The 24233-nt window shown below is 43.0% G+C and overlaps 1 protein-coding gene and 1 long non-coding RNA gene across 3 annotated transcripts in view; both read right to left on the bottom strand.

Annotated features, from left to right (window-relative positions):
* The window catches only part of DLC1 (DLC1 Rho GTPase activating protein), a 377085-nt gene extending 360151 nt beyond the window's left edge, over positions 1-16934 (bottom strand). The window contains exon 1 of one of the 2 annotated variants that reach the window (XM_083170037.1): positions 16799-16934. The gene's annotated coding sequence lies outside the window, so the exon portion shown is untranslated. Of the gene's footprint in view, positions 1-16174; positions 16287-16798 lie in introns of those variants that run through there. The other variant, XM_083170028.1, reaches the window with a different exon arrangement.
* The window catches only part of LOC146026234 (uncharacterized), a 484129-nt gene that overhangs the window by 409236 nt on the left and 50660 nt on the right, over positions 1-24233 (bottom strand). The gene's annotated exons all lie outside the window — the stretch shown is intronic.

The raw sequence follows: 24233 nt of genomic DNA, 5'->3' as shown, positions 1-24233 counted from the left end.
TAGGTTGCTGAAGCATTGATGCGCTATATGGAGAGGAGGCTAAGGGCACTTGCGGCTCTCCCCACTCGTCGCCCAAGGAGGCCAGGACGTGCTAGAATCTATCGCACACGGGTGACTCTGTTTGCTATGCCCGATGATGAGGTACTTACTAGGTACCGGTTACCCCCAAATGTAATTCTGGATCTGCTCAACTTAATTCAGAGCGATTTGGAACCTCTACACGGGATCACGACAGCAATTCCGCCTCACACACAGCTGCTGGCGGTGTTGCATTTCTGCGCCTCAGGATCGTTCCAACAAGTAGTGGCAGTACTTGCTGGAATATCTCAGCCGGCCTTCTGCCGAATCCTGAGGCGTGTGACGTCGGCCATGTTCAGGCGCAAGGGGCACTTCATGGCCATGACATTTGCCCCCGAGACCCTGCGCAGAAGCCAGCACGCCTTCCAACAAATTGCTGGCTTCCCTAATGTGATAGGGGCTGTGGATGGCACCCATGTACCATTTGTGCCTCCATCTCGAAGTGAGAAGATATATAGGAACCGCAAATTGTTCCACTCACTGAACGTGATGGTGGTATGTGGCCCATCCATGGAAATTCTCGCCTTCAACTCGAAGTTTCCCGGAAGTGCCCATGACTCTCATGTCATCCAACAAACCGGGATATGGCAAAGACTCCAAGAGCTGGAAGGCCGTGATGCGTGGGTTCTGGGTGACTCCGGTTACCCATGTACGCCCTGGCTACTTACGCCGTACAGCTACCCAGCACCGGGCCCACAGGAGGCATTCAATGGGGCGCATGTTGCCACCAGGCAAGTGGTGGAGCGCTCAATTGGCCTTTTAAAAGGTCGATTTAGAGTGCTCCACCGCACTGGTGGTGACTTGCAATATGCGCCTGAAATGGTGTCGAGGATCGTGGGCCTGTGTATATTTCTCCACAACATTGCTGTGCGGCGTGAGATACCCTTTGATGAGTGGGAGGTACCATCTGAGCCGCAAGATCCGCCCATGCGCCCATCCCGCGCCCCTGAATGCCGGAGGGGATACCAGCTGCGGGACTCTGTGGCGCAAAGATACTTCAGGTACATGTTATTGAGTTGACATAACACACCCATTTTAGTCACAATCACCCCTTCAAATAAGTCCAGTGTGTTAGTTGTCAGTGTTACAAAACGAACATTAGCCAGCCTGCCCTCCTAATGGCAAAGAAATAGGAGATATTTAGCATATGTGTTTAGTTTTGGGGGAAGTTCAATATAGGTGCTAATTATTATACCTTGGACAAGGGATCTTATGTGTTTGTTATATCTTCATTATTGTAGTTGATACTATCCCTGATGACTGGTGAGTACATTGATTTATTCTATCATGTGTTGGGGATTATTTCCTGTGTTGATGTATGATTTGTTTGCATATATAGATATATATCTATATATGATGTTGGAATTTATTCACATGTTTCAACATTTCAAGGAGCATGCAGGCAGGCAGGCAGGCAGGCAGGCAGGCAGGCAGGGCTGGTGTATAATGCTGGTTTCAGGATACCTGCAAGTGTGTGTATGTGTCTTTTACACATAAATGTACGCATACACATATATGCATAGAGTAAGTAATGCTAACTACAGCTATGCCTTGCTAAGCTATAGCACGCGTTGCTTGGCGGAGCGCGGCCTTATTGGATTTGCTAAGGGCATACACACTGTGTTTTATATATATCAGATTTGTTCATTGGCATACATCAACACTACGGTTTTGAAGGCATGCGAATTTGTCACCATTTGTGTTGGCGCAGAGACGCTGTTAATGTAAAAATGAACAATAAAGTTATTATCACAAATAACTGTGATCAACCAATGCCACCACCTGATTGGTTGATAGATGCCATTGTCAACATGGCGGAGACACGAAGGGCAGAACCCTTCACACATGAGGAGCTCAGGGTTCTTGTCTCCGTCATGGAGACAAGGCTGGGCCGTGCGGGGCCCTTCATAACAAACCGCCATAAGCGGAGGGCGTACACAGCGGCAGGGCGCCGGATTTACGCCCGCACTCGGGTGCGGAGGTCCCTCGGGCAGCTGGAGAGGCGGTGGTCGGACCTCCGCAGGCGCCAGCCCCAGCTGCTCACACAAATAAGGGGCGAAATTGCTGAATGTGAGTATTTTAGCTATGAAATTTCGCACTTACAACATAGCATATATAAGCAATAAAATGTGTCTCATGATAAGTGGGTGTCCATGGGTTTAAAAGTCCATAGACTCTTATGTGTGCTTCTTCCTGGTTAACATGCAGTCATGTGCCTTTTATATGTCATGCCATAGCATTGAGGATTCTGATGCATACAATGTGCCCAATCTAATATGTGTTACACATTGATAAATGCCTGGGTTGTAATGTGTGAACAAATGACTAACAATCACATAATAATTTAAATGTCACAATTTGGAGTCCATTAACAGTAAGGAGCTACTTTCCTGCATCGTTTGCCATCATTATCACCCTTCCATGTATGTCTTGTTATGGATGAATAAATGTGCCCCAATGAGCCGACATTGACCATGATGTTTTTTTCTACCACACAGCACGAGCCCGAGCCCGACAGGCCCGTGAACAGGCGGAGGCAGGCCTGGCCCAGGACGAGGCCCAAGACCCCCAGGAGGAGGTGGCGGCAAGGGTGGAAGAGGAGGAAGTGGAGGAGGAGCAAATGGTGGAGGAGGAGGTGGTGCGTGAGGAGGTGGAGGAGGAGGAGGTGGAAGAGGAGTTTGTGGCGGAGGAGGAGGTGTTGGTGGCGGAGGAGGAGGTGGAGGAGGAGGTGGTGGTGGTGGTGGAGGAGGAGGAGTTGGAGGAGGAGTTGGAGGAGGAGTTTGAGGAGGAGGTGGAGGAGGAGTTTGAGGAGGACGTTGTTCTGGCCGAGGAGCTGGCGGAGGAGGGGGCTGAGGAGGCCACGGTTGCCCCGGACGCATCCAATTCCGAGGGGGAGGAGGCGTGCCAGGCACCCGAGTCACAGCAGATCGGTATGTTGACATAATGCAACATTCATGAAGTAGTTGTACTGGTATTTGTTATGTAGCACTGGTGATTACAAATTTTGGGCCCATACTAATCATATAGACCCCAAAGTGGGTAGCTACAGATACAGGTACGGGTTAGATGGGGTGTCCAAGGCATCCCTTTCATCCAGGACACCTCTCAATTACACTGGTTTGTGGGATGGGTTGGAGGTCCATTTTGACTGCCACATAACCGTTGTAGTTAAACAGGATCCAGGAGTAAAGGGATGAGTGGATCATTTGTGGATTAAAATCACCTGCTGCAAGCGTAGATTATGACCCATCAAATAGTGGCATCGATATTGTTGGTGAATGTTATTTATAAACTGTAGGATGTATGCTCGAAATGGAGTATGGGCCGGCCTACCTTGGAATGGCGTCACAAGTTGGCAGTGTCCCCGGAGCCTCCTCTACCTAAACCCCCCCTGTAGTTCTGATTTATTTTTGTCACTCACAGAATTGTAGGTTGGTTTAGACAGAATTATGATTTAGAGGATGTGTATTGTGCATTCCTGACATTTGCATAACTCCCATGCCACCAACCATCACTGAACTTAGACTGAGCAGATTGTGACAAGTTCTTATTGACGTAGGCCATGACCTGCTTGACATTGGTTAGTCATGGGTGGGTTGTGACTGAGAAGAAACAATATGACTGTTATGTCTTCTGCAGAGTTAAGGGTCGAGGGCAAAAAAGACAGTATGTAGTAAATAAGTTTGCATGTATGTATATATGTATGTGTCATATATATTTATCTATGTGTGTCTCTATCTCTCTACATAGATAGATATATATCTCTATATATATATATATACACACATGTCACCTAGCATTTGTGCAATTTATGTCGTAGTATGTGAAATGTATGCATGAATATCATGACTAATTTTTGCCCCTTTGACATGCCCACAGATGACACCACACCGGCAGATGAGGGGGTGCGTGGGGCCCTCCTGCGAGTAGAGCACCATCTCCGGCTCCTTCAAGCCGACTTGCAGGACCTAAAAGACCTGCTCATTTAATGTTTCATTTATTTTTTTTTTCATTATGTTAAATCGATATTTTAATAAATTCTTTATGCAAGTTCACAGTTGTTGGTTTTATTAGCACTTTAAATAGTATATGTGTAGAATGTTTATAATGTTTGACACAGGGTGTAATAGAAACCATTGCACTTACATTGCTGTAAGGGTTAATGTGTGCTATGCATGTGTTAGGCATGCTTGTAAGGATATATTGGAATCTAATTGATTCCAATTCCAAATAAGCTGTTTTTTATGAGGGTAGGTAATTGAATAAGTGGGTCATGTGATGTATTGCAGAAGATACTTCATAGTGGGTTGTTTGGCGGAAATCCTCCGCTTACGTGCGGTAGCACCGCTTGGCTCCCGTTCGGATGCGGTATTCCCGAGCATACTCTGTAATACTCTGTAATACCGTGCCGAATCGGAGTGTTTCTCCCGCACACGCATGGTTTGTATGTCGTCCGTAAACACGCCCTGTTCTTAAAGAGTGAGTCCGTCCGAATGCGGAGGACACGTGGGCGTTTCTACGGACGATGGCCGCATGCGGAAAAACACCGTGGCGTGCGGACCGCTCCGTAAGAATGCGGGAATTTCCGCACAGATCAGAATAAAGGCCATTGTGATGACCGGAGTGTTGGTCCCAGTTGATAGATCTGCAGTGTCTAGATCAGGCATGTCCAAACTGTTGCCCTCCAGCTGTTGTGAAACTACACATCCCAGCATGCCTTGTCATAGTTTATAATTCTCTAATAGAAAAACTATGGCAAGACAGGATGGGACTTAGGTGGACAGGGTCAAAAGGTCTACATGAAAAGGGTAGACACATAATAAAGTTGACATGAGTTTTTCATGATTTTTTTCAGGCTTTTCCTTACTTCATCATCCACGTCAGCATAGAAGGAGAATATAATATGGTGCCGAGCACAAAGCATGGTGAGTGAAGCAAACTATGCGAGGGTACACATTATACTAATTGGGGGTCCATGTCGACAGTATTTGACATTGACACTTTAAAAAATGTGACAAACCCATGTTGACCTTTTCATGTATCTACCTTTTTAATATCGACCTTTTGACCCTATTGACCTTTCTCACATCGACCTTTTGATCTTGTTGATCTATTGCCTGTTGAACCTTTAGGGTCGAGCTATTGACTGTCTATCTAGACCTGGGGTAGCCAACCCTAGTCCTCGAGAGCTACCAACAGTGCATGTTTTGCAGGTCTCCTCACAGAATCACAAGTGAGCCAATTAGCTCCATCTGTGTATCTTTTAAAATGTGTCAGTGATTAATGAGTGCAGCTGTGCAGCAGCTAGGTTGTCTGGAAAATGTGAACTGTTGGTAGCTCTCGAGGGCTAGGGTTGGCTACCACTGATCTAGACACTGTCTATCTAATAATTCACACCCCTGTAGTGTATTGTGTACTACCAAATAAAACTGGCACCACCCTGGTCAAAGAAGTGTGTAATGCACTGGTGGTCACAAGGAACCTCCACAAGAAGGGTTGGGCATCGCTGTATACATTACATTGGTGACAGGAGTATAGTTAGACTGGTCAGGAACTTGTATAGGGCATTGGAGCAGACAAGATAGGACCTTCAGGAGTAGCCAAAGGGCAGAACCAGCAAAAACATGGAAAAGTTACACAAAGAGCTGACGAATGACTAGTACATTCAATTCTGAGAGGCCACACTAGACTTCAGGAACAAACAGTGGCATTCCGGTCATGAGACATAAGGCCTGATTTAGAAGTGGACACAGAAGTGGCTGCATCTACTGGTGGTCTCCCATCTGTGACCATATGCAAATGCCTACAACATTCACTAGTGTACATCCTTGTGTCCAAATGTGCAAGGAGTAAGAGTGCCCTTTTACCTTCTGTAGATACTGTGATATTCCATTGGTCAACATCAAGGCCGTCTTAACAGCAGTGTGGGCCCCTGGGCATAACAATGCACTGGGGCCCTTACCAATTCTCCCCTCCTAGGGGTGGGGGGGTGCTATCAGCAGCAGCTTTGATTTCCCACGGGTGGCAGTGGGTGCTCTATCTTCCATTCAACATGTAGGACCTGGAGCAGTAACCTGCTAATTACTCCTGTACTGCACAGGTGGTGGGAGGGTGAACACTAACGTGTGGAAGGGGGCACTGAGCTGAATGAAAGGTCCCTTGTAAATGACTTCCAGGGAGGTAGGGGGTGTTTTATACACAGGGGAGGGTTGGATAATGGAGTGGGCTTAATATACGTCATTTTCCGGTGGAAGTGCAGCTTGTTTGACTGCAGATATCGCCATTATCTGGAAACAGATTTCTTAGCCTTCAATAGTATAAAAACCTAGAGTCCCAACTTTCAGGAGGTGCTGGGAGCTTGGGGATCAGAGATCAGGACTGAGCCAGAGCAATCCATTGACAAAAATATAAAACTGTACGCCAGACGTTTGGAGCTGGAGCAGGGACCGGCTGCTGGAAGGCTGATATCTCTCTGGTTCTGGGCAAGATAGAGACAAGCCGCTAGTGTCGCCAGAAAGGGGAGAGTCCCAGCTCTAAGTCAGACAGAACCTGAGAAATATGACTGGGAATTGCAATTAACAGGTCGGATGTGGACTGCTGCTTTGAAGTTGGATATCTTGAGTTCCCCAGGGCCGATTTACACCTGGGGCCTCTGGGCAAGTGCCCATTATTATTACTGCTGCCTTTGAGCAGCATGATCAAGATGGCGCTGCTGATGGCTGCCTAGGAGCTGTGCAGCTCAGTCAAATATATTCCCTGTGTTATAACTGTACTGTCTGCTTGTATTGTTACCTACCTGGCTGTTTCAGCGACCAGTGGCGCCGCTGATGGCTGCCTAGGCACAGTTCAGCTTGGTGGGTATGTGTTCCCTGTCTGATAACTGTACTGTCTCTGCTTAATGTTACCTACCTGGCTGTAGCAGTGACCAGTGGCACCGCTGATGTCTGCCTAGGCGCTGTGCAACTCGGTGGGCATGTGTTCCCCACATGTAATGTCTTAATGAAATGTATGTAATGCCTTCTCCCCCCCCCCCCCTTCATCCCTGCTTGATGCTGCACTGTAAATCCACAAAAAATTCCTAGTGTGCGCAAGCATACATGGCCAATAAAGTTGATTCTATTCTATTCTATTCTATTCTATTAAGCCCATACAAAAAGACTGCCATGGTCAGCATCATCCAAACAGGCCTCAGCCCTAGCAGGTGCAGTTTCTCTGTTCGATTTTAGATCATTTGGTAAAATAATAGGGATTTTTAATGTAGGTAATTCCAAGTTTCATTATTGGTATAAGAAAGGTTATTTTGTTGTATGGGTGAAAATTCTTATGACAATATTTAACTGTGCAAGACAGATTGAAAGTAATGACATCTGTGCAGTTACATCAGTTGTAACTATGTAATATTATAAAACCCAACATATAGGGGCCTAATTAATATTAAATATTTGCGACAAACTTCCCAAACACACCCATTTTTGGTGAATTAGCCTCAAATGTTAAATATCCCCAAAATGTAAGATGGATGAACGGCAGCTCCTATACCTGCTGCAATTCCTCCTGCCGGCAGCCACATTACCCATAGGTTTCTATGGGTGATGTGATGCTGCCGATGTATCAACATCAGGCAGCATCACATTGCATCCTGGGGTTACGTCTATTCTGAGATGACAAACGGGTTGTTGAGCAGCACTCCCACTAGTAGATAACTTGCCCCAGTGCCCTTCCAGAGAGGGATTTGGGGTCCCACCAAATAGTACAGTTTGTAGGCGGCACCCGGAGACTCATACAAACAAGAAATGATGCAGAGATTTGTGATCAAACGTTTTCGATGTTTATTACCATCGTCATTAGGATAACATACAGGTTACAAGAACATACCTTTATGCTATAGCCAAAACCACGTGAAGGTACCCGTCCCGTCCCGGTCCGAGTGATGCGTCCAATAATGACGTCATCATCCCGTCCCCGGTTGTTGGGGTAACTAAGTGTCATAATAAGGTACATGGAAACAATGTTAGGTGATACAATGTATAAATACGAGTGAAAGTGTAGTGGATGAAATAGTATAATGAAGAAAGCGGGATAGGAAAGAAGGGTTAAAAAGGAAACGCAATAATCCATATAAAGAAAGAAAGTAAATCGTGCCGTTTAACGGCACCAATCGTGTGAGAACATCGGTATCAGTGTCAGAAATCAGCTAGAAAGTACATCACAATATCACAAAAATGCATCATGTTACAAAGTACTAATATAAGCAGACAACTCCAATGAAAGTCAAATGCGTACTGAGCGCAATATGCCGGAGGCCGGCAAAGTCAACACGTTGTGTCAACTCAAATCTGATGTGTGGTGGAGACATTCTGGAAAATAAAAAATGCATTACAGTAAGATGAGCAGTGTGGCCACAAGATCACAGATGTATGAGATGACGGTATCTCAATGCAGACTATGCGCTACAGACTGCACTGTCAGCATGGCAGTGCGGTCACCACGGGTATGCCAGGGGTCAGAGCTAACCGTGCATGCACAGGTACCCGGCGAAGCAGATCTCAGGGATGAGCTCCTTTCGGAAAGATCTCACCTCTCTGAGCCCCTATCCCTGCATCTGCAGAGACGTACATCTCAACAAAAGGATAGCATGATGCAAATGCGATCCTATGTAAAAAGAGCCCCATAGGTTTGTTAAATCGGGATGCGGTCATTTGGTCTACTGCATTATGGTCGAAAGTCATTAGGTCGACATGCTAAAAGGTCGACATGACTCTAGGTCGACATGGGAAAAGGTCGACATGATTCTAGGTCAAAAGGTCATTAGTTCGACAGGTCATTAGTTCGACAAGGTCATTAGTTCGACATTGTCTATGTCGACATTGACAAGGTCGACATGGAGTTTTTCACTGTTTTTTGAGCCAACATGTGCCGACAGGCGGTATTTCATGCCCTACCATCCACTAGGGCGTGGTGGGAGAATAAAATAGTGTGCCGAGCGTAGCGAGGCACCGTGCCCGACGCATTGCGAGCGCAGCGAGCGATGCGAGGGGATGCAGTGCACTTTAAACTGTGTCCATGTCGACTGTGTTGACATTCAGGTAAAAAAACAGTGAAAAACCCCATGTCGACCTTGTGAATGTCGACATAGACAATGTCGAACTAATGACCTTGTCGAACTAATGACCTGTCGAACTAATGACCTTTTGACCTAGAATCATGTCGACCTTTTCCCATGTCGACCTAGAGTCATGTCGACCTTTTAGCATGTCGACCTAATGGATTCTACCTAATGACTTTCGACCATAATGCAATAGACCAAATGATCCCAACCCGTTAAATCTTCTAAAGAATACAGATGTGTTAGTTGCCTTTAGCAACCTATCAGAATAATAACTATTCTTTTACAGACTGTACTTGATAATGCTAGCTAGAAGCTGATTGGTGTGCAGCTTGTCCAACATTTATGAGTTTGATACATTCCTCCTAAGGTCTTGGGGAATGAAGATAATAATAATTGTTTATGGAGAAGTGTTGCACATAATTGACCAATGAACAAAAGCATTAGAAGCAGAGTTTATCTGAATTTAACTGATTTGGTATACTCTAAAGCAGTGATGGCTAACCTTGACACTCCAGCTGTTGTTGAATTACACATCCCAGCATGCCCAGCATTAGTTTTAGCATGGCCAAATAGCAAAACTGTAGAAGAGCATGCTGGGATGTGTAGTTCAACAACATCTGGAGTGTCAAGGTTAGCATCACTGCTAAAGGATATTTTTGTTTTACCATTACTATTATTTTAACTAGTGGAAATATTTTTCTGTCTTAGAGAACATAAACTGTATTTTGTTTGGAAAAAGCTATTGGACCAGATATTTTGTATTTACTGTAAGCAGAGAAAATCGGATATTAAATACTGTAGGGTCACAAAATCCTTATATACACAGAAGGCAACCAGAAATAATGAAGGGATTGTTGTGATCTCTGGAAGTTCCCATACGCATACAGGGCATCACTCCAACAGCTGAATGCAAGACAAACTTTTTATTGATGCTTAACAATCAAAGGAAACAACAAGCTCAAATACTGTCATTTCATCCTCATCCAAGTGTTATAAAATGCACAAACCGCAGGGTATATCATTTATTTTATTATTGTGTTTCTTACTGGACTATTAGAGGCACTGACCATATCTAAGTATGATAGTTTTTTCATTCTCTTTATATATAATAGAATGCAAAAAAATAGTCAGTGGAGACGACGTGATATAATTATCTCAAAGAGCAATGTACAAGGAGCAGTCCTAATAGAAAATTATGACTGTTAAGCGCCTTGAGTCCTATTGGAGAAAGAGCACTATATAAATAAAATGATGATGATTATTATTATTATTATTATTATTATTATTATTATAAAATTATTTATTTTAAAGCAAATACATTATACATTTAAATTCAACCATTAAACACTCCAGGGGAAATTTACTAAGATGTGTATTCTACTTCACATGTGATGTTGCTATGGGCAACCAATCAGAATCTAATTCTTATTTATTTAGCACCCTCTAGAAGATAATAGACAGGATCTGATTGGTTGCCCATAGCAACATCACATGTGAAGTAGAATACATATCTTAGTAAATCTCACCCTCCACATGTAAGATTAGAACATGCAATTTGGAGAGTCTGCTGTAGGTGGCGCCAAACAGGAATCCCAAAACTAGGATCCATTGTACAGTATTGCTACAAGAACAAGGCATTTATTGCATACAGTATTGCTTACAGATGGATCTTGCATACCTTCCATCCTTTGCAAAGAGTACTATATCGGGTGTCTGAAATCAGGAGGCGTGAATGGTAAGGGGGCACAGTCTCATGGGTAATGACAAACTCACAAGTCATGTCTCCCATGAATAGATGCTGCTTCTCTATTTACCACTGTTCTGATGGGGGCATCAGCCAGCCCCTAGAGACTTAAATACCCTTCCGGGGGGCCAGGAGTGGTATATTATTTTCGGGAGCCTGCCAGCTGATCCATATGCCATACTTTCACAGAAGTAATGCAAACCCAGGAAGTTACCACAAAAATGATATAAGTGCAATAAAACCACAAAATATATACTAATCAATAAATAAATAAAGTACTAATCAATCAGCTCCTAGCTGCCATGCTACAGGTTGAGTTTGAAAAATGACAGGAGCTGATTGGTTGGTACTTTATCTCTATCCAACCTTTGATATGTATGTGACCTCACTTTCAGTTGGCATACTTTGCTGTAAATTGCACAATCTATTTACTATGTGCAGTGATTGGGTGGTCATAAAAAAGTAATGATTAAACAACAGGTATTAGGACTGTTAAAAGGAAAACACCCCTAACTTATACCTGATTTTAAGCTAATTTATTTAACCTTATTTTAGGGATAATAATTATACGAAAATAGGGCCTTTTTAAAAGGTCAGTGTTATTTGGAGAGAGCTGATTGAGCATCGGCGGATGATGACTTCACCCTTCCCACTAACTAAATATTCATTGATAAAAAGGTTATCAGTACACTATAGAGACAGCGCTGGATGTGGTTCTCCAATTTTTGGAATTAATCGGTGGTGGGTGTGTTAAACCCAGGAGGACTTCATCGAGCTGTATTCATGGGGGTGCATTATCCCTCCTTTACCCATAATTGTTGTAAACAGAGGTTTTTTCAATCCTCAGTTCTCCAACTGGACAGGCGCACCGGGGTGCATTGGGGCACGGCAACATTCATAGCATGCAATACACATCTCCAACACTGGGTGGCTATTGCTCCACTTAGCTAGTATTGTAGAGCGAATAGTGGTGGATGGATATACAAGCTCTTGCAAATGGCCAGTGACAAATGTTACATTACTGTATACTGTAACTCAGTTGGAGAAAATCAATAAAATAAATGAAACCAATAAATCATTAAATAAAAACAGCGTATACAAATGCAAATCAACGTGTTACAGCAATGGTCTCATAGCCAATACAGCATAAGAAGATCTGATGGCAAGAGGTCACTGCTCACACTGACACACAAGCTTGGATCACCATCACCAGCACCCGTAGGCCAGTGGAAAAGTGTGCTCCGCTCCATGCTCAGAGACCCTAAGTGAGAATTTTTCTCTATGTTTTTTGTTTAACATTCATACATTTAAGAAACTTACATTTAATAGAAGTATGCACACACAAAATGACCTGTTTCCGTAACTAACTGTACAAGCGTCTGGCAGGCACAATCCAAAAGCATAGTACTGAACTCTCTAATGAACTGTATTGTACATGTACTCGGGCCTTCTTTATAATAGTGCCTTCTTCCAAACAAAGCGACTGTAGTATCAAGTGCTATCTTTATAAGTATAATGGGGGAGAGATAAAATCTCATTCCTAAGTTCCTGGATGCCAAAACACTGTGCTTAGCATCTCCATACAGTATTTCCTGTTTGAGTACTAAGTAGCACGAAGAGTTTGTAACGTACTCTACTCTAACGGCTACAGCGGCAAGTTTTATCCTGATATCTCCGGTTTTGGGTATCTCAGAGACTTGAGACTGGTACCATATGAAGGAGGAGACTCTTGGCTTTCGGGGCAGACTGACTCCTAGTTTATGTGACACCACCAAGGGAAACAGCAAGCAACTGTGCGTTGGGTCCCCTCCAATTGTCTGCCCAGCTTGCATGGAGTGTAGGGTTTCTGGCTTCTTCTGCAGCCAGGACATCACTGCCGGGCTACGAGGAGGTGAGCAATCCTGCACTTAGGTGGCGCAGCTCCAGCCAGGTGCTTAGCTCCCTCTTGCACAGCAGGTGTGCCCAAACTCGGACAGCGGTGCTACGGGTTGCAGCTAATGCAGTCCATAAAAGCTACTGTTTTGCGCATGTGCTATCCCAAAGCCACTTATGTACAGGTGCTTGGCTGCCCATGGCTTTCTACTCTTCTGCTCTCAAGTCTGGGCATGGGTAGCGGCAGCCCCACTCCTACATGTAGGAGAAGTTGATGATAATAATGAATAATATAGTCCGCGGAGGAAATTTCCTATCCTGCATTTATACATATCAGTGACTGTGATATTTCTATATATCAACTGAAAAACAATAAATTCAATAGGATACACACAGTACAGTAAAAGCAACATGTGCCAACTGCAAAATCTGCAAACCTGCAATGCTTATTTGTGTGTGCAAGTAAGCCCATTTTATGGTCCTTGGTATTATCCCTGTGAATGACACTTGTGTTTCATGTAGGAAAACCCAGTTTTATATTTTATACTGTAATTACTTCCAATAAAGGGAGAGGAAAGAAAAGCAACACAATGTGAATGTGGAACTGTAGAAGTTACTAGCCAGATATAACTGCACAGGAAGAGTATAAGATACAGCAATGTCTTCAGTTACTGACTATCACAGATGAAACGTGGAGGCAATTACACTCTATTTCATCATCTCCGTAGTCGCCAGAGATCTGCTACAAAGCAATTAACAAACAAATAAACATTCTAGCTCCACAAAGTCTAAAAATGAGCAAAATGTTTCAGAAAATTTCCAGTTTGGACATAATTCAGTATTTGTGGCCAGAAAATGACTTTGTGAAGGTCACACTGAAAATATTCCAAAACTTGGCCAATAATCTTAATAAGTTTGTTTAAAAAAAAGGGAATTAACCGATGTATGACAACTTTTATACCCTTGGTACCATAAGTCCCAGATGTTGCTCAGTCTAATTTAAATGGTGAAGATGATTTCAATACTTACACAAGTACTACTCATAATAAATACAGCAAAAAATACATCAATGTGAACCACAGAATAAAAAGAACTACTTATAGTAGCGCAGTACAATGCTATTTTTAACAAGATTAAGATGCTTCTTTACGTAATGGTATAGCAATTTAAAAAAGCACCTAACAAGTTACGTAGGATAATGTTAAATAAGATTTCCAAAGCACCATTTGCTCTTCCTTTATCTCGCTGAGGGGGGTATTTATCAAGATTTGAAGAGAGATAAAATTGTGCAAGATGAAATACTTGCCAAACAACATCTGCCTGATATTTTACAAGAGGGGTATTAAAAATGTCAGAAGCTGATTGGCTAGTTCTGTATCTCTTACAATTCTTTGTCTTCCAATATTACAGAGCTGTGAAACTGATGAATTCAGAATAATGTGCACAGTGGCGTATTGGAATGCTTGGGATTGCCTGCTATTTTACTGTAGCTTGTGTTTCTTTCTCGTGCTCCGGTTTCCTCCATCATGCCAAAGGCTATTTGTTTCCTAGTGTGTGTATTGGTGTGTTGCAGAATTTAGAAAGTTCCTGGGGCAAGGACTGGTGCGCGCGTCCCCTTTCGACGGCGCTTCCCCCGGGTTCCCGCTGGCTTGCCGGTGGTCACCCGGGGTCCCCACCGCCTCCCTGCTCCCCCTCACCGCCTCCCCTAACCCTGTCCGTTTCCCTGAAGCGGAGACGGACAGGGTTCCCGTCTCCCCGCCGCCCGGAAACTGAGAAGCGCGTGCGCGTGAGACGCACACACGTCTCAGTCAGATGGAGCGCCGGGCTGCTGGCGGATTGCCAGCGGAGACAGTCTGGCGATTCGCCAGCAAGAGGGAGCCCGGCTCCATCTGTATGTCACAGTTATGTGGTGAGGGGCAGGATTTGCTATAACATATGTTATAATTGGCAGCCACCAGCACTGCTTTTGCCTGTTACTAATATGAATTAATCCTGGTCCACCAACCCAAGGCACCCCTGTAGGGTGTCCTGAGGCACCCCAGGGTGCCTAGTCACACAGTTTGGGAACCACTGGTGTAGATGATTGCCGTTTAAAAAAAAAAAGTACAACTCTTGAAATCTCTCACTTTCTGATTCTCACACCCTATTACACTTGGCCGAATATGGTAAGCTACAGATATTGCCATGCTCATTGTAGCCACATCGCGGCTGCTAGTGCCCGTTTGACTCGCACTCTGACGCCAGGCTGCCAGCCAATATATTGGTAATGGGCCACAGGGGCGATTACAATGCATGCACATGCCGGCGCACGTGCGCGTCAAGCCATACTAGTCTCTTCTGGGTATGATGTAGCCACCATAATTATCATAATAATACAATAACAAAAACAATAGGAATAATTAAAATAATAATAATAATAATAATAATAATAATAATAAAAATAATAATAATAATAAATATTTTGTTAAATCTCTCTAATATAGAGCTATACAGACATTTCTATTTAGATTTGCACCATCAGTATTGCAAAATAAATATCAATTGGGAGGCTGGGACTTTATATGTGACATCTAATATCTGTAATAATCTGCAATATGAGGTGCATTCTTTCGTAACATACACAAGTTTTCCTAAGGAACACTGATGTGAATGCACTGATTATCAATGATGACATCAGAACTTAATGATTATTAGTGATGACATCAGGACTCACCTTGATACAGACTGTATATCAGTTGCAGGAGTTTCTACACGTCACTTTTTTCTAATAACCAATAATTCCTCCTCATTTTGAATATTTCTGTATGAATCTCACAACCTCTATTACATTTGACACTGAAATCAATTTAGATCCCATTTATGTTCTAGTTTTAACATTTCTATTGCTTTGTACATACTGTAAATGCTCGATAATAGTATTGTACAGTATACAATTTTACACAAAAAAACAGCATTAAATATCCAATTGTTCAATCAGGTTTTTACACAATAAACAAAAAGGAAACAATAAATAATGAGTTTTCGCCATGACACGGACTGAGTAAATGATAAAATATCCCCATTTTTAAAGTACATCTACTTGAATGAATATAATCACCTGGCAGTAAATGAGGGGACTTGTATTACTTGAGTCACGGATTATGATAGTAGCTGATAATAGCTGCATATAATAAGTAAATGAGAATGCGTAATTAACCAGATATTTTTATAAAATGTATAAAACCTATTTTTCTAAATGATATAAAGTCCACATTAATCTCTGTCCGTTTCAGTAATAAGCATTGATCATAACATCGCTGGAAAGGTTATGTAAGATTCTTACCTACAGTATTACAATAATCGATGTTGAGCGGGATAATTAGAGAACATACCTGCCACTATTGCCACATGCTTGTATTGGAAGCAGCTTCTGATTGCGTAAACAAACTTTATAGTTGAATGAAGTAGACTCCTTCCAATAATATGACCCCAATTTCTTCAGCCTCCTAAATTCAACAGGATGTTTTAGGGGTCCAGATGAACCAGTCCCAGATTACTTCTAAAGTATTTCCTGCCATGGAGAAATACGCCTGCACTAAAAAGAATGCAGCAAAGTGGAAAAAAAAAGTAGAAAACTAAAAATGGAATCTGTAAAAAAGAAAATAAGAGGAGGAAAAAACCTTCACTGCTGAGTCCAGAGGTTTGATTTAAGAGACTGCGGTGCTAACGCCTACGAGTCTGAAACAGCATGAACAGAAAAAAAAGTATTTCCCAGTCTAGATACAATCCACTCCTGGTCATTTTATAATGCAAATATAGCCCAATGTTCTCTTATGGTAAGAAAAAACAACTGCATACAAGTATTTCATACCGTTCTATGACTCTCACGACTGTTATAGTGGATGTAAGAATTAAGATATGACCCCTGACATGCTTGTTATTTGAAAAATCTAAATATCTTGTATAAAAATAAAAAGAATGTTTCAAAAGCGATTTACATTGACATAAAACTTTACCTCTCCGTTGAGACCACCAAGTTGTGTTTTGCTCAGAACGCACTAACGCTGGGGAATGTCTTCATAATGATTCCATTAGAATCTTGCTGACATCCTTCCAGTCCTGTAATGCGCAGACCAAGTTTGCAGGATAACCTCTGTGTTTTTAGGCTTTGCAAAACTGTCAACCATTATCTTTTTTTTTTTTTTTTTTTTTTTTACTTCACCCTCCTGTCTCCGTAGAGTGACTTCCTCCTGACTGCTCTGGTCTGGGCTGAGAACTTGGATGCACATTTGGTTTTGATTAAATCCAGACAGACTGCTTAGATGTTCAGATGTAAGCAAGGAAAAAGAAATGGCATGCAGAAATATAACCACTGGATTGATTTGATAATTACTGTAGCGAAAACTGGTATCTTCTGGTGTGATAATATAATAAACAATTATTTTTTTTAACCACTTATTCTCAATTGATCGTGGAGATATTTGGGGATTTTCTTTTTAAAATATTTCTTATGTAAATGTCTTTTTTATTTCAACATAACTAGATAGAAATGAATATTTACAGCAGATACTTCACATACCATCAGTGGCCACTTATTTAGGGACACCATTCTAGTCAGGGCCGGTGCTAGGGTGTTTGGCACCACGCTGTAAACTATACATTTGAGCCCTCGCTCCCATACTTTACGATGGGACAGCCTACCTCACATGATGTACAAAAGCAGTGTGGTCTCACAAGTAAGGGGTTTAGCCACACAATAGCACAATCTTCTACATATTACAATGCACATAGTGATTCCTGATTCATTTTACACCACAAAGTATTGCCCCTTATTCATGTTCTACAGTAGTATCCATTATATACATTATGCCACACAGTAACAGTGCCACTTAAACACCTGAATGTCCACAGTAATAGTGCCCCATATACACCTAATGCCCACTGTAGTAGTGCTCATTACAGCCTACAGTAGTAATGCCTCTTATATACATAATGGACGCAGTTGTAGCACCCCTTATAAACATAATGCCCACAGTCGCAGTGCACCTTATACAAAATGTCCACAGTAATTCCTGTTAAATGTTATGCCTCACAGAAAAAGCAGGGGTGGACCCAGAAGAAAATGTTACCCACATCATTGCCCTAATGTGTTACTACATGCACATACATGTACATGGCCACACTTACCTGTGCCTCGCAGGCAGCACAGGTGACAAGGCACACAAGTACTCCCAGTAATGGGAGCTGCAGACACTTAGGCCACACTCTGGAAGCTGTCACGCACAGGAGGCTTCCCATTAATTCATTGCAATAGCCCTGGCCTCCCTGTCACCAACACACAGGACACTTCTTTGGCAGTGGCTAAGATGACCCACCCTTCCCTGGGATCTGCCTACAGCTTGGCAGGTGCAGCAACAATGCACAGACAGCTGCAAGGTAGCTGAGTGGGGAGATCGTCTTTCCAGGACGACACCTCAATGTTTTGCACACCTCTTCAGGACATGATGCCCATCTTTGTTTCTAGTACTGGGTAGGACCCCCTTTGCCTCACAACAGATTATATTCTTAAATTATGGCATAACATGGTTTCCGCAGATGTGTCAGCTGCTGCACAATCATGCTGCAAATCGCAGGATGCACCACATCCTAGAGGTGTTCTATTGGATAGAGACCTAGTGAAGATGGAGGCCCCTGAGTACACTGAACTCGCCGTCTTAGTAGACTTTTTCATACATGGCACATTATTCTGCTGGAAGTGGTCATTGGAAGATCTGTAGACTGTTGTCATAAAAGTAAGCACATGGTGAGCATTTAACAAAGCTTAAATGGTATAACGGGACCTAAACTTGTCGGAAAACATTCCCCACATTTTTCTATCACCACTACCAGCCTGAACCGCTTACACAAGCCAGGAAGGATCGATTGATTCACGTTGTTTGTGATTTACGGTATTCTGCCGTATTTGAAACATCTGCATGTTTTATCAGAAATGAAGACTGGTCAGAACAGGCAACATTTATTCCAAACTTCAACTATCCAGTTTCAGCTAGTGCCCACTGTAGTCTAAGGAGGGAAACCCTGTGTGTTTATATGCTGCTGAAGCCCATAGACTTCATTGTTGGATATGCAATACAGTAACAGGTGACCTTCAACACATGGCTGAAAACATGCATGGTTAATTCAGTTAGTACCACCTTGCTCTCAGCTTGAACCAGAATGGTTATTCTCCTTTTGTAATACCCCCTTTGGAAAAGATACAGATGTTGTAGTGCAGATGTAAACTGATGGCAATTCCTAACTCAGTCCATACCCAGCAGTAAGGCAAGGGTTCCCCAAACAAACAGACACAGACAGTGGGAGACAACAAAACTTTTAGATGTATTTCTAGTACCCCTGTCAGGAACTTGGGGGTTTGTTCTTCCGTTCCCCAGTTTCTGCACTTCTGCACACTTTCAGAGTGTTCTGCCTGGATTCATTCAGCCTGTACCTAGGCTGCAATCACTGTGAAACTATGGTCAGCTCTCTAATTAGACACCTGAGAGACTCTAGCCCAGTGTTCTGACAGCTGTAACCCCTTAGCTCCCTGCTAGCAGTGGTTCAGCATTTTTCATCTGAACTCTCACTGAATTCCTCTGTGAGTAATTAGCAACAACCTTGGTGCAGCATATGATTCTCCTCTGCAATCAGCTTTTTAGTGTCTGGATATGAAATCCAGCATTCCCTGTGCATTCTTAGGAGTTAGGCTTCAGTGTTTATAGCCTACTAGGCCTCTCTCCACTTCAAAGCCTACCTGGAGTACTGACATCACAGGGTCTAATCATCTGACCATGAGCTATCCAATCCTGTGTCAACCTAATGCTGGCCACACATCAGACCAACTTTCCTCCAACCATCCAACTAGGTGCTTGGATGGAATAAAAATATGGTACTGGATGCAAGCAAAGGACAATCAGAAATATGCTCACAAACCCAGGAAAATGGACAAAAACATTCAGTCAAATTGTTTAAATCAAACCGGTTCAACTACAGTACCGTATCTGAGTGACAGTTTTTGTCTGTTTTCAGATTTTGGAAGAAAATTTCTGCCGTAAATATTAGATTTGCTTCCATCGAGTACCAGATTTTTATTCCATCCAAGCAACTAGTTGGAAGGTTGGAGGAAAGTTGGTCTGATGTGTGGCCAGCATTAGTCTCTCTGAATCACCTGACTGTAGTCATCAATCACCTAGGTATAAATAGAGAGACCTGGAACTCAAAGGCTGCCAGTTCCTTAAGTCACATGCATACCTCCCAACATGACCCTCTCCATGAGGGACACTTTGCGCAGTTTCTGGACTTCCCTCTTAATGTACGATTGCCGTCACCTGTTTTAACAGGTAAATGGGTAAGAAAGGTGTTTCCACACAGGTAGTTGCAATCATACATGTAGAGGGAAGTCCAGAAACAGAGCATTGTGTCCCTCCTGGAGAGCGTCATGTTGGGAGGTGTGCACACAGCTAAGTGTGAGTTTAGCATCTGAGCCTTCTGTGTGTATAATACTGACCACCCTGGTTCATGTAAACCTCTGCTCCTGTTATCCAGCCACTCCTAAGCTATATCTGGTTCCCAGTCTGGTCCAGTCATATTCATATCCTGCCCAGTCCAGTGTCGTCCAGTTGTACCCAGTATCCAGTCCAATCCAGTTGTAACCAGTATCCAGTCTGATCCAGTCCTATTCATATCCAGCATCCAGCCCGGTCCAGTCGTATCCAGTATCCAGTATCCAGCTGGTCCAGTCCTATTCATATCCAGCATCCAGTCAAATTCAGTTGTTTCCAGTGTTCAGTCCGGTCAAGTTTTATTCAATATCCAGCCTCGTCCATAGAGCACTGCCAACCAGTACAGTACAGTCACACAGCAATTCATTGATCATTCTGCTATCAAAACCAACTCTCTGGTGATCCAGTGCTCAGGATATGGCTCTCTGCTGATTCCCGGACAGGGATTGCGGTCTATCTCTTCACCTCCCTGTTTCCAACTATTCCCACAGACTTCACACATATGCTGGGTTCACTAAACTCATAGCCATGACGACCACAAAATTGCTGGAATGCACGGATGTTAATACAATAGATTATAGACATTGATTATGTTGATGCTCCCAAGCCCAAGCACTCATGGGGTTGGGCTGTGGGGATGTCATTCTGAGATGCTGCACAGGAGCGTGCCTGCGGGAGGTGGGTCTGACTGCGGCCAAAAGACCTGCAACATGAGCTCCTGGTTGCTCTGAGACACTGCACAGCAGCGTGACTGCAGGGGTTGGGCTACAAGAGGGTGCAAAGTTGCTTCAACAGGCTTGACAACTCACCAGAAAAAAATTAAATCCGTTCCTCTGCAATAGATGCAGGGAGGGCAGATACTACAGGGCCCAGAACTGAGTAGGGTCCACTTTGTGTAAGTTACATGTGTCAAATACATTTCTCTCCATTAATTGGTACATAGGTACCCTTACAAATTTTTGCAATGGGCCTACAAATATGTAATTAAGTTACTTTCTATGACATCACATTGCACTGAAATACAAACATCTAGATTGCGTCTGTATGACATTACAATGAATTACAAAGCCTCCTCTGTGAATCAAAATGCTTAGAAATTCATGCATTTAGATAACTCCTTTATGATATTACAATGCATAGAAGTAGTGTGTAAAGATAAGTTCCTCTCACCAAATAAGAATACATAAATCCGGGTGTGACTTCCCATCCAAAGCATAAGTAAACAATTGGAAAGCCTTGGCTTACTATGTGAAACTACAAGTCCCAGCCAGTCTTTTATTGTTTTCTCTGCCTTGTCTTTGACATTGCAGCACCTCAGCTGACCTCTCTGCACAGCTCCAATTGTCACTCCTTTTTTATTTCAAAATGACCATTTCCAAAATGCCAACTGCGGGGTATCACACTACCACCTTTTATATATCCAGTAATTCACAGAACTCGTGTTCAGTTCAGAGCTGACCTTGAACAATTTGGTGCCTTATGTGAGATTTGATTGGCACTCTCCCCTCGTGTGGGATCCTTTACGTGCACTGAAGGTGTGCACCTGAAAAGGGGTTATGGCCTCACAGAATAGGCATGGCCTCATTGTGTTTGATCCCATTCCCCTATCCCACATTATGCTGTGCTCCCCATCCCACATCGTGATGTGCTCTCCAACCCACCAGGCTGCACTTACCTACAAAATATCGATACAAATTAAAATAAATTAAATTAACTAAAAAAATAAAATAATGCAAAATTTATCCAAAGATGTCCTTCATTTTCATTATTAAAAGTTAAGCAACAACACAAGTCGGTACTTATGTAGTATCTGGGCGTCCGATTTTGTGATTGTATGCCTTACCTTAAGGCATACAATCAGATGCGATGCGATTCGATTCGATGCGATTTTCAATAGGATTCAATGTTAAGAAGGTCCTGTTCATTTCCCCACTATCCAAGTGGGCATAGAGTTGATTTTATATAGCGTGGCGAGTGCAGCGAGCCACCGAGCCCGAAGCGTGGCGAGCGAAGCGAGCCCTGCGAGGGGACGCATATTTCTTAAAAAGTTAGCTCTGTTTAGTAACCCACTAGGTCAGCGGTCCTCAAACTATTTTGCTCTGGGAATCATTAGATAATAAAAATAATTACAGGACCCCAGCAAGTTATTGCAGGTGGTCATCACATGAGTAGTCAGCGGTCAGCACATATATGGCAGCATTGTGGGGGCACAAAATGATGGAAGGAGTCTAAAATAACAGACAATTCAACAGATTTTTCAGTCTCCTTGAATCACTGACTCAGATTAGAAAAGTCATCAGCCTGATGGTCAGCAAAGTGGATCTCAACCCCATGCTGAGAAGGTCGAGATCCACTTTGTGGTCAGGACCCAAAGTTTGAGAAATGCTGCACTAGGTCCTCTGTCTAAATCATTAGTATAATACCATCTTGGAAGGGATAGTGGATTGACCATGTCTAGGTCCACTTGGTTGATCACTTATGGTCGACAGTGAGTAGGACAACACCTGCAAATGGTCAACATAGCATAGCCAGATAGTCGAGACAAGCTTAAGGTCAACATGTTCATGGTCGACTCCGAAAAGGCTGAGACAAAATGTTCACGCTTTTGTGGACACTGTATAAGTGTTCCGCATCCCTTCGCATAGCTTGCTGTGCTCGCCATGCTCCAGGCATGGTCCCTCACTGCGCTTGACACACTATTGTATTCTCACTCTATGCCCACTTGGATAGTAAAGGATAAACAAAGTCGGTCTACCCTAAAAAAAAATTAAAAATTTGTCTCAAACTATTCAGTGTCAACCAGGTCCATGTCGACCTTAAGCTTGTGTTGACCTTCTGTCAATGCCATCCTATGGTATGTCAACCATTTCCAGCTGTCACCCTAGTCACTGTCCGCCATTAGTGGTTGACCTAATGACTGTCGAAGTATACATTGCTGACCCAGGGACCGCATACCCTTGAAAGGTGATTCTCTTAGCAAATTGTGGTCCTGGAGGTGCTAGTGAGGTGAAGTTGAGGGGGCAGTGATGTGATGGGGTGGGGGGGGGGGGGGGGGTGGGGGTGGGGGGGTTGGGGGGGGGTTAACAATGTGCCTAGGGGCAGCCTAAACCCAAAGTTCTCCCCTGTCAATTGTAGGCTTGAAATCAGATACTTTGTTCACACCTTGCAGACCTCTATGTAGTTAGAGGAACACTTTAACAAAGCAAACTAAATACCAAGAGCCAAATGCTTTCATTGTGCTTTGGTGCAAACCAATGATTTTTGCACATCAAGTTTCATTCCTTTGTGCTCTTTAATTCTGATTACTATAGTTTCATCAGTGACATCTATTATAGAGTTGCAGGTAAATTGAAGTGGTGGCCTTTATGTACCCATCTGGTAACATTACATGGTGGGAGGCTAGCAAGGCTATTTTGACTTATTTAATTTGGAGCATAGCCAAGAACCTGCTTTTAACAACATCTGGATGGTTTGGAAATCTGAATAATGTTATGTACCTTATTGAATGTTTAATTCATTTACAGTATATGCTATGTTTGCTAATATAAATTCTTGTGACTTTGCAACTGAATAAATATATCACACATTTATATTTCTTTAGCAGGCTAATTGCCCACACTTTGGAACTCATTTATCTTTCTTTAGGGCTGAATCAATCAGTGTAATTCTCAACCGCTGAGCTAATGTCGTCTCTGTAACCTTCCTTGTCTGTCCAATCGTCTTGAATGCCTGGTTTATGCTCTGTGAACTCACTGGTCTTGATTCTGAGTTGCAGCATTTCTGATGTCAGATGTAAGGGAACCTGGGGCGAAATGTAATAGGGTGCGATTTTTAGACTAAAAAAAAATCGCACCAAATCGCACCTTTAAAAATCGCATTTTTTGCCGCGAATTCGCATATGTAATGAGATGCG

This window comes from Crinia signifera, chromosome 1, assembly GCF_055691185.1.
Source record: "Crinia signifera chromosome 1, ASM5569118v1, whole genome shotgun sequence".
Taxonomy (NCBI): Eukaryota; Metazoa; Chordata; class Amphibia; order Anura; family Myobatrachidae; genus Crinia; species Crinia signifera.
This window is presented reverse-complemented; position numbering and strand designations above follow the sequence as displayed.